The sequence below is a fragment of the Colobus angolensis genome, unplaced genomic scaffold (genome assembly GCF_000951035.1).
Source record: "Colobus angolensis palliatus isolate OR3802 unplaced genomic scaffold, Cang.pa_1.0 Scaffold347, whole genome shotgun sequence".
Classification (NCBI taxonomy): Eukaryota; Metazoa; Chordata; class Mammalia; order Primates; family Cercopithecidae; genus Colobus; species Colobus angolensis.
This window is the reverse complement of record NW_012116788.1, coordinates 1,608,196-1,617,554: the sequence shown is the minus strand read 5'-3', so window position 1 is coordinate 1,617,554 and position 9,359 is coordinate 1,608,196. Positions and strand designations below refer to the sequence as shown.

General features: G+C 40.8%; 1 protein-coding gene across 1 annotated transcript in view; it reads right to left on the bottom strand.

Annotated features, from left to right (window-relative positions):
- Nucleotides 1-5,389, bottom strand: part of SPTSSB (serine palmitoyltransferase, small subunit B) — a 34,388-nt gene extending 28,999 nt beyond the window's left edge. The window contains exon 1 of the mRNA XM_011952720.1: nucleotides 3,876-5,389. The gene's annotated coding sequence lies outside the window, so the exon portion shown is untranslated. The remainder of the gene's footprint in view (nucleotides 1-3,875) is intronic.
- Nucleotides 5,390-9,359: the final 3,970 nt, after the last annotated feature.

Here is a 9,359-nt window from a genome sequence, read left to right as displayed (position 1 = left end):
CAGAGGTTACAGTGAGCTGAGATCACACCATTGCACTCCAGCCTGGGCAAAAAGAGTGAAACTCTGTCTCAAAATAAATAAATAAATAAAAATAAAATAAATTGCTGAACATTAGAAATTATTTTATATAAATCTTGTAATTAGACAAAATATTACAGTGGACTTCTACAAAAGCTTTGATAGTCAAAACCCACACGAATCATTATGATATGCTCCTCAAAAACATACACATGGAAGAATAAGCCTGTGCTGGTGAGAATGGAAAATCCTGAGGTTTCCTGAAGCCAGTAGACTTGAATCCCTAAAGCTAAGGGTATGGTTTGTTTCAATGAACTCATAACTGTCTGGCAGCAAGGCTGAGGCTGCTTGCCACCCCCATGACACTCTGAGGCTCACTAGTTTTATATTTCTATTTCTGGAGAAAACATTATCATTTTATTTCGTGGTTCTTAGTACAGGATCAGGCAGCTTGTGGGAACTCAAAACATAAAAGATGAATAGAGGAACATATTAATTATTTGGGAGTGTCTCCTGCATTTGAGGTTGTCATAATCACAGCAGATGCTTTCTGACAATGACATGTTAGTATGCTGTGAAGACTTCATTGGCTGCTCCAGTTTTTCCTCTTCCCAAGACTCTCTGGCTTTTAGGGCCAATCTAGTGTAGGCAAAACTGGGCTAATCTGAGTAGAAGGCAAGTACACTTTTGGCTGAGATCCAGGTACCTTCCTCTGTCACCCAGTGTGGGCCTGAACAAACTCAACTGCTGGCCTGAATCACTGATAAAGGACTAGACATATCTAGAAGTAGGAGGAACAAATGGCCTCACAGGTTCTGGATTAATATAACGAGTGGATGAGTTCAAAAAGATAGAGCATTGCAAGTGAGTTCTTTGTAGGACTGTACTAATGACATCTGACTTAATTCTAAACGGAGAAAAGTTTGGGCAGGCAGGTAAACATATGTGAATCACATAGTTGTGTGACACCTGTGAAATTCTTAAATATTTCATGTATTTTAATGTGGTCATTGGGGGAAAAGCCTCACATAAACCATTGGTCAAATGGTACATGGGGATTCATCAACTCTAAGGTTTAAACCCATTTGTTCTTTTAATACTCTGGAAAATTTTTTAAAACCAGCTTTATTGAGATAAAACTCACCATACAATTTACCTACTTAAAGTACACAATTCAACAGTTTTTAGTATATTTACAGTATCGCAACCATCATGACAGTCAATTTTAGACCATTTGCATCACTCCAAGAAGACACCCTGTACCCTTTAGTCACTCCCCTTTTCTCCCTAATCTTACCTTCTACTCCAGTCTCAGGAAACAACTAATCTACTTTCTCTGTAGATTTGCCTGTTGTGGATATGTTATGTAAATAAATCATATAATACGTGGTCTTCTTTCACTTAACATAATCTCTTCAATGTTCACCCATGTTGTAGTGTGTGTCAGCCACATGATTTTCGTTGCTGCATAATATTTTATCATTTCATTCCATACTACATTTTATTTATCCATTCATCATTCAGTAGATAACCTGGGTTGTTTCAATCAACTTCTTTGGGTGTTATGAGTAATGCTGCTATGAACATTTGTGTACAGTTCTTGAATGGACATAAGTTTTCAATTCTCTTGAATATATGCCTAGGAGTGGAATTGTTTGATTATGTGGTAAGTCTATTTTCAACTTTTTGAGGAACAATCAAACTCTCTTCCATAGCAATTGCACCATTTTACATCCCCACCAGCAATACCAGCAATATGTGACAGTTCAATTTTCCCTACATCTTACTAACACTTGCTATTATCTGTTTTTGTTTGTTTGTTTGTTTGTTTTATGCTGATAGCCATTCCGGTTGGTGTGAAGTGGGATTGTATTGTGGTTTTGATTTGATTTTCATTTCCCTAACCACTAATGGCTAGTAAACACCTGCTCATGTGTAAATTGGCTGTTTTACCTGCTCTTTGGAGAAATGTCTATTCAAATTTTTTGTTCATTTTAAAATGGGTTATTTGTGTTTTTGTTGTTGAGTTCTTCATTTTCTGCCTTGAGAGTGGAGGATAGTTGGAGGAAGAGAGTCTCACACCTCTCAGTTGCTCTCATCTAGAATAGAGCTCTGAAACACAAAGCTGGGGATGATGAGTAATGCTGGTAGCCTCCTTCTCTCAGGGTATACTGTAGATGAGGATCTGGGGTGAGAGGGGGCCCTGTGTTATTGGCTGCACCCATCCATAGTGGAACATCATCACACTCAACGAGAGAGGGCAGGGAAATATATTGTGGTTCAAGCCTCACAATTGTTTGCAGTTCTTACTGAAATATAAGAGATTGTCTTGAATATATATTTTCTCCATGCTGTATGTTCTCAGGACAATTTCCAGGAACTTTAAATGGTTACTTATCTATAATTTTCACCAGTTATTGTCATTTTTAGGGAGTGGATTTGAAAAGCTCTTCACATCACCATTCTGGAAGTGAGCCCCGTTTGGATCATTTCTTATGAATATTTTGTTTCTTTTATACTTGGTGGTAAAATAGTGGTAAAACTCTCTTTATAATTAGCATAGTAGAGATAGAATTGCTGTATAATTACAAAGGGTAGTTTTTATAAAAATATTTGCAAATTTACAGTGAATTAAGAAAACCAATGAGAGTTGAGGACTGGTTGACTTTCAACTTCAAATTGACTTTCAACTTCAAATCTAGTCAAATTCTAGAATGACTATGTTTTGACAAATAATTTTTAACTTATTGTCATTAAACAGTTGTAAAGAAATATCTGAATAATGAGAGTGACAGTGCATTTCATACTACAGCTTGTTGGTTTTGGTCTAGTTATCTATGTATAAAGCCATCACAGTCATTGAAAAAGTCACCAAAATGACCTGTTTTAAACAGCATAGGAATAATTCAGATGTGGAAATCAAGTTATTAAAAATTCAACGCTTTCGTGTATACATTTTAAAATTTCACTAGCAAAAATGACCATGTATTTTCTAATTTTTGTCTAATTCAAAATAAGTACTGCACCACAAAGTATTTTTGAAAACCAACTTTCCCAACTCCCCCGATGCAGTTATTTGGACTTTGGGGGCTAAGTCTTACATTTAACAATTCTTCAAATTCCTTATCTGATTATGCACTGGGCTCATATGTGAATTGCCAACCAGTTGAATGTCACTTTAGTTGAAACAAATCTGGAGTCCAACTCATATTTAAAACGCTTCTCTAAACATTTCCCCACCTTCGCCATCCCCACGGCAAAGGTAACTATTCAGCTAACTCTAGCTGGCTGTATTTTGGTGAAGAAGTTTGGTTACTTATAAAGGATCACTTAAGTATCTTTGAGAAAATACATACCGCTTAATACTTACAAGAGAATGTTAAAATGTATTCCTTGTTGGAAATTCTTCACTTTTTGGCAAGTGACTTGTGTGTACTATTGCCTAAAGTACAGTAGTTTAAGTAGCTTATGGGCAGAGAGGGATTGTGTAAGAGCATGGAACCAGGTAAAGATGAATATTTAAGAAGGAAACCAAGCACATCTCAATGATATTTTCCTAAGTAGTTAATGGACTACACAAAGGTAAATAGTGAAAATAGCAAAGTAATTTTCTCTTCTTTTAGTTTGGAAAGTTTCAGTGTTAAAGTTTGGCTTCTATTGAGTGAAACATCTTAGTTTCCCACATAGTGAAAGGTAAATGGAAAAATCCATCAATTCTGAAAATTGTAATGCAGTTAAATAATAAACTGATAAATTGCATTAAAGCTCAGTATTAATTTTTTCCTCCTATAGAGACAGGAATTCTGTCCTACTAAAGCTACTTAACAGTTCAAGTAGGTATTTTGGAAGATGCTTACCTCCCAGTTGGGTGTATCTCCCTGCGGCTTAGGTGAGCGCCGAGGCTTTGGCTCCTCCCCAGCTGCTGCGAGCTGCCCACTGCGCCGGGCGCCTGGGAGCCTCCCGGAGTTAGGTGTTCGGCCCCGCCCTCAGGACTATTGCTAAAACTCAAATTCTACCCGGCTAATTCCGGGGATTAATTATTGACAAAAGGAAAACACTCCTACGCAAACTTGTGTCCAACCGCACTGCTCCCAGCGACTCCTTCCAGAAGGGAATGCCTGCTGCAACACTCCCCTCCCCCCCTTGCTCTATGGTCCCAACTTCTCAAACGCTGCCACTCTCAGTCCTGGGCGATCAGACTGGTCCTTGGAGGAATGCAGCTCAACGACTTCTACATTTTAAAATTTGGTTTTCTGCAGCTCGTTCGCACTTCTCCAGAGACAAGCCTCTCGGGAGGGGGCGCTTTCCCAGTGCAGGGGAAGCAGGGGCTCCGAGAGCAACAGAGGCGGCTGAGGCGTCGCTGTCACCTCCGGCTGCTGCAGTAAAACCCCGAGCCGAGGCGGCGACGGGGAGGAGGGGATAGGGAGGCGCCCTCCCCCGCGCTGGGGCTGGGAACCCCGACACTACTGAAGGGGCACGTCCTTTGGCTGTGGTAGAGGGGCGGGCCGATAAACAGGAGGTGAGAAGGTGGGAGCTCTGGGGCTTTAGCCTAAGCCGCGTTAAAGCGCCCAGGGAAAGCCCGCGCCCAGCCATCCATCGGGCTGCAGACTTCGGCAAGGGGGCGAAGAAGCCCGGGTGTAAGCAGAGCAGGACTGCGTCTGAAAGTCGGCATCAGGCTGCTAAGTGAGCCCAGGGCTCGGGCCGGGGCAGCGGGCGGCCAAGCAAGCATCCCACCCCATTTGTTTGTCAAAAAACCGAAGAAAACAAAGCTTTTTAGCACTGGCAGCTAATTTTGGTGCCTCTGAACACGTGAAACGCCCCTCCCCGCCCCACTCTCATCCTGCCCCCTTGCCCGCGGTAGCTGGGAGGTTAATCTTTAAAAAGGTGGACTCCGCCGGGGAAACAGATGAAAGGATCGTGTCCAGAGAACTTGTGTGTGTGCCCACTCGCAAGTGCAGATAATTAATCTGGGCCCGGACTGTGGCAGGAGGGCAAACTGGGGAAAGACGGCTGGGAAGCGGCCCTGTGGTGCAGAGACGCGCGGCGCCTGCTTCCGCGGCCCCCGGGCTGGCGTGCCCTGCGCTTACGCTCCGCGCTCGGATATCTTCCCCGGAGGGCTCGGAACCAGCGCGAGCACCTTCCCTGGAAGCCCACATCCATCACCCAGCGATCCCCTCTCCATCCAGAGCAGGGCTTGCTGAGAGTGGTGGAGGACCTTGAAGGCTCCCGGCTCTGTATCTCCGTGGCGGAGACGCTTTCTGCTCGAGGCCCAGGGGAGTCCGGGAGCGAAAGCCTCTTCTGAAAAATGAGCATTTGGGCAGTATCTGCCCATCAGCCCCCACTGCCGAAGGAGGAGACACTGCACATGCTCGGCCAGGGCTGATTGTGCTAAAGCGCGAATTTTAGCTGCTGGCAGGTCTCTGCTCATCCTCAACGCGCTTTCAGCGGGTTCCACACTGCCAGGGCTAGGAAGAGGAAGGCTCAAACGTTATTGGGCGGTGGTGTCTCCATGCAGGAGCGAGGATGTCCCCAGAGGAAGCTAAAGGTAGATGGGGGCAGGGAAGGGAACCAATAGAAACAGAGCACCTGCTTAGAGTCCCTGTTAGCCATTTTACATAGTTATCATTTCCTTCTGCTCCGGTGTCTAAATAGCAGCAACCACTGCTAGTGTTATTTATTTCTTTATCACTTTATGTTGGTCACATTCCTTATCTCTTGGCTTCTCCCGACACACCTTGCAATGCTAGCAGGGTAGATATGATCACTCAGGGCATGTAGATCTGGAAATAGAAACCCTAAGAAACGACTTGGCCGGGGCTACCAGGTCCATCTGTAGTGACGCCAATTCTATTTACACTGGTAAATCTTATTTTTCATTATCTATTTTCCCTCCCTTAGTTGTGACACTCCACCCTCCACACTGTGATTGCACATTTGTGGAAATATAGAAATAGACCTTCTTGGCAAAGGTTTGTGAAATGGATGTGAGACCTTGCAACTACTCCAACTGGAGGTTGGGAGAAACTGATACAGCTGGCAGATGTATTCAGACCATAAAAAATAATCTTAAATAACATGCACGTATTATAACCACACACAAGAACACCTTTATGAATATCTTAGCACCTCCAAATGGAGAATAAATATTTCATGTTTTCCATACAGCTATAGAATATTCTCGAAACTTAACTAGATCACAAACTATAGGTCCACACTTTTATTTTTATTTTTATATTGGAGACCTGGCTCACTCTGTCGCGCAGATTGGAGTGCAGAGGCACGGTCACAGCTCACTTCAATCTCAGCCTCCTGAGCTCAAGCGATCCTCCCACCTCAGCCTCCTGTGTAGGTGAGACTACAGGCACGTGCCACCACATCCAGCTATTTTCTAAATTCCTTGTAGAGACGGGGTCTCATTTTGTTGCCCAGGCTTAGGTCAACATATTTTAAAAGGCAGAAATCATACAGACCACACAATCCATCAAAATACAATAAGGATAAGATTAACAACAAACATTTATCCTGATTGATATACTATGGAAATTTAAAGATGCTTTGAATCTGTATTAAAAAGCAAAAATGGGAAAATTACAAACTCTTTAGGAACAGAAGAAAAACAAAAACCCTACATAATAAAATAGAGAGAATACAGAAAAGCCAAACATTCTATGAAATTATACACTAAATGTCTTTATTGCTAAACAATGTACAAAGAGATTTAGAAAAAAATTATGAAATAATTATGTTAACTAATAAAGCTAACAGCAGAAAATAATGAAGTAGGAAAATAAAAAAGCAAAAACAAAAATGAAAAAAGAGACTTGATCAATAAAAGAAAAAAATATGTTCTCTGGAAAGATCAAGAAATAAATCTAGAAAAGATCAAGAATCAGAGAAGATACAGATAACATTAGGAAAGAAAGATGGCATATAACCACAGGTAAGGAAGATAATAAAAAATTTAGAAAGCACCTCAATTGATTTTTTTTTGCCCATGAGATGGAATCTTCTTTTGTTCTGATTACTGGAACTTGTGAGATAATCATTAGTTAGCACTACAGCTTGTGCAGAGGTGAATGAAATTTGAAGAACCAGGCAGAATTGTTAAGACTATAATAGTGTAAGAACATAAAGTAATGATAACTATATCAACTGAACATTTTGAACCAGGTCTTTCATCATCAGTATCATAAAGTTTCTATTGCATAACTGAAAAACGCACTGCTGGAGTAGAAAACTTTCCAAAGTAATCATCACTAGTGTGTATTCCCTTAGGTAACCTGAGATGTTTGGAGACAGATATTATTTGGAAAGGAATGGGTCCACTTTGTAAAACTGTGTTTAGGCTTTTTTGGGATGTCTCTGGAGTCTACAACATCAGGAAGAAGAAAGGAGTTAATGGGAGAATCCACTTAAAATGACCCATAGTCAGCTACCCAATCTTGTATGCATTGGCTGAGAGTGATCTTAGTTTTAGCAGATTAAAATTCAACGATAAAATGTGAGTTTTTCTAAAGCTTCCAAACCCGACCATGGTGAAGAGAGCATGGACTTTGAAGAAAAACAGCTCTGGATTCAAGTCCTAGCTCTTTCTACTAATCAGTTCTGTAGTCTGAGACCATTAGCTAGTATCTGTATACTTGGTTTTCCCAATGATAAAGTAGGAATAATATTGACTTCATAAGGTTCTTCTGAAAATTAAATGAAATGCCATTTACAAAGTACTCATCATATGGTTTCTGCTGAACCCCAAACCCCATTCTGCCTTTCCTAAATGCCATCTTTTAGTAACTTCTCTTCTGGCCATTCGCATTTCTTCCATTTTGTCACTGTTCTTCCCTTCCTTTCAGTGAACCATGCACCTACTCCATAACTTACCAGCAATCAGAGAAACCCAAGCATCATTACTGAGTACACTTGGGATGCTTTGGAAAGATCCTCTTAAATCTAAAAATAACTTAACTCCTCTTTTACAAGGTGTAAATGGCAAAAATGAGGCCTGCTTCTTCTTTCTTTCCTTCCTTCCTGCCTGCTTCCCCTTTATTTTTACTTACCATATATTTTTTTTGAGTTCTTATGAAACTAAGCAAGAGTGACATTCCCCAACTCACTGATTCTTGTTTAACATGTATGCATATGCTTAGACTGAAGTCCCTCACTGGGGAAAGACCCTAACCTTGAAACACTGTAAAATGTAATGTTAGAATAAAGATCATGTTAATAATGATCCATAATGACAGTCAGTAGTTTATTCTAAAAATTGTAAAAACAGCATTCCATTAAGGAACTTAATGTTGATGTCCCCATTAATCACTAACAAAAATAAGAGATTTATCAGAATAGGCACCTGTTTTGCCCTTAACAAGCCTATCCCCTTCTACCACTAGAGAGCTGAGGAGTAGCAATGAGACCAGTTTAACAAAAGATTTTCTGCATCATTTATTCTAAAGCAGTCTTTTAAAAACAGTATTACTGTTTTTTTTTTTTTAATACTTTAAGTTCTAGGGTACATGTGCACAACGTGCAGATTTGTTACATATGTATACATGTGCCATGTTGGTGTGCTGCACCCATTAACTCGTCATTTACATTAGGTATATCTCTTATGCTATCCCTCTCCCCACCCCCTCCCCACAATAGGAACCTGTGTGTGATGCTCCCCTTCCTGTGTCCAGGTGATCTCATTGTTCAATTCCCACCTATGAGTGAGAACATGCGGTATTTGGTTTTCTGTTCTTGCGATAGTTTGCTGAGAATGATGGATTCCAGCTGCATCCATGTCCGAACAAAGGACATGAACTCATCCTTTTTTATGACTGCATAGTATTCCATGGTGTATATGTGCCACATTTTCTTAATCCAGTCTGTCACTGATGGACATTTGGGTTGATTCCAAGTCTTTGTTGCAATAAACATACATGTGCATGTGTCTTTATAGCAGCATGACTTATAATCCTTTGGGTATATCCCCAGTAATGGGATGGCTGGGTCAAATGGTATTTCTAGTTCTAGATCCTTGAGGAATCACCACACTGTTTTCCACAATGGTTGAACTAGTTTACAGTCCCACCAACAGTGTAAAAGTGTTCCTATTTCTCCACATCCTCTCCAGCACCTGTTGTTTCCTGACTTTTTAATGATTGCCATTCTAACTGGTGTGAGATGATATCTCATTGTGGTTTTGATTTGCATTTCTCTGATGGCGAGTGATCATGAGCATTTTTTCATGTGTCTGTTGGCTGTACGAATGTCTTCCTTTCAGAAGTGTCTGTTTATATCCTTTGCCCACTTTTTGATGGGGTTGTTTGCTTTTTCTTGTAAATTTGATTGAGTTCTTTATA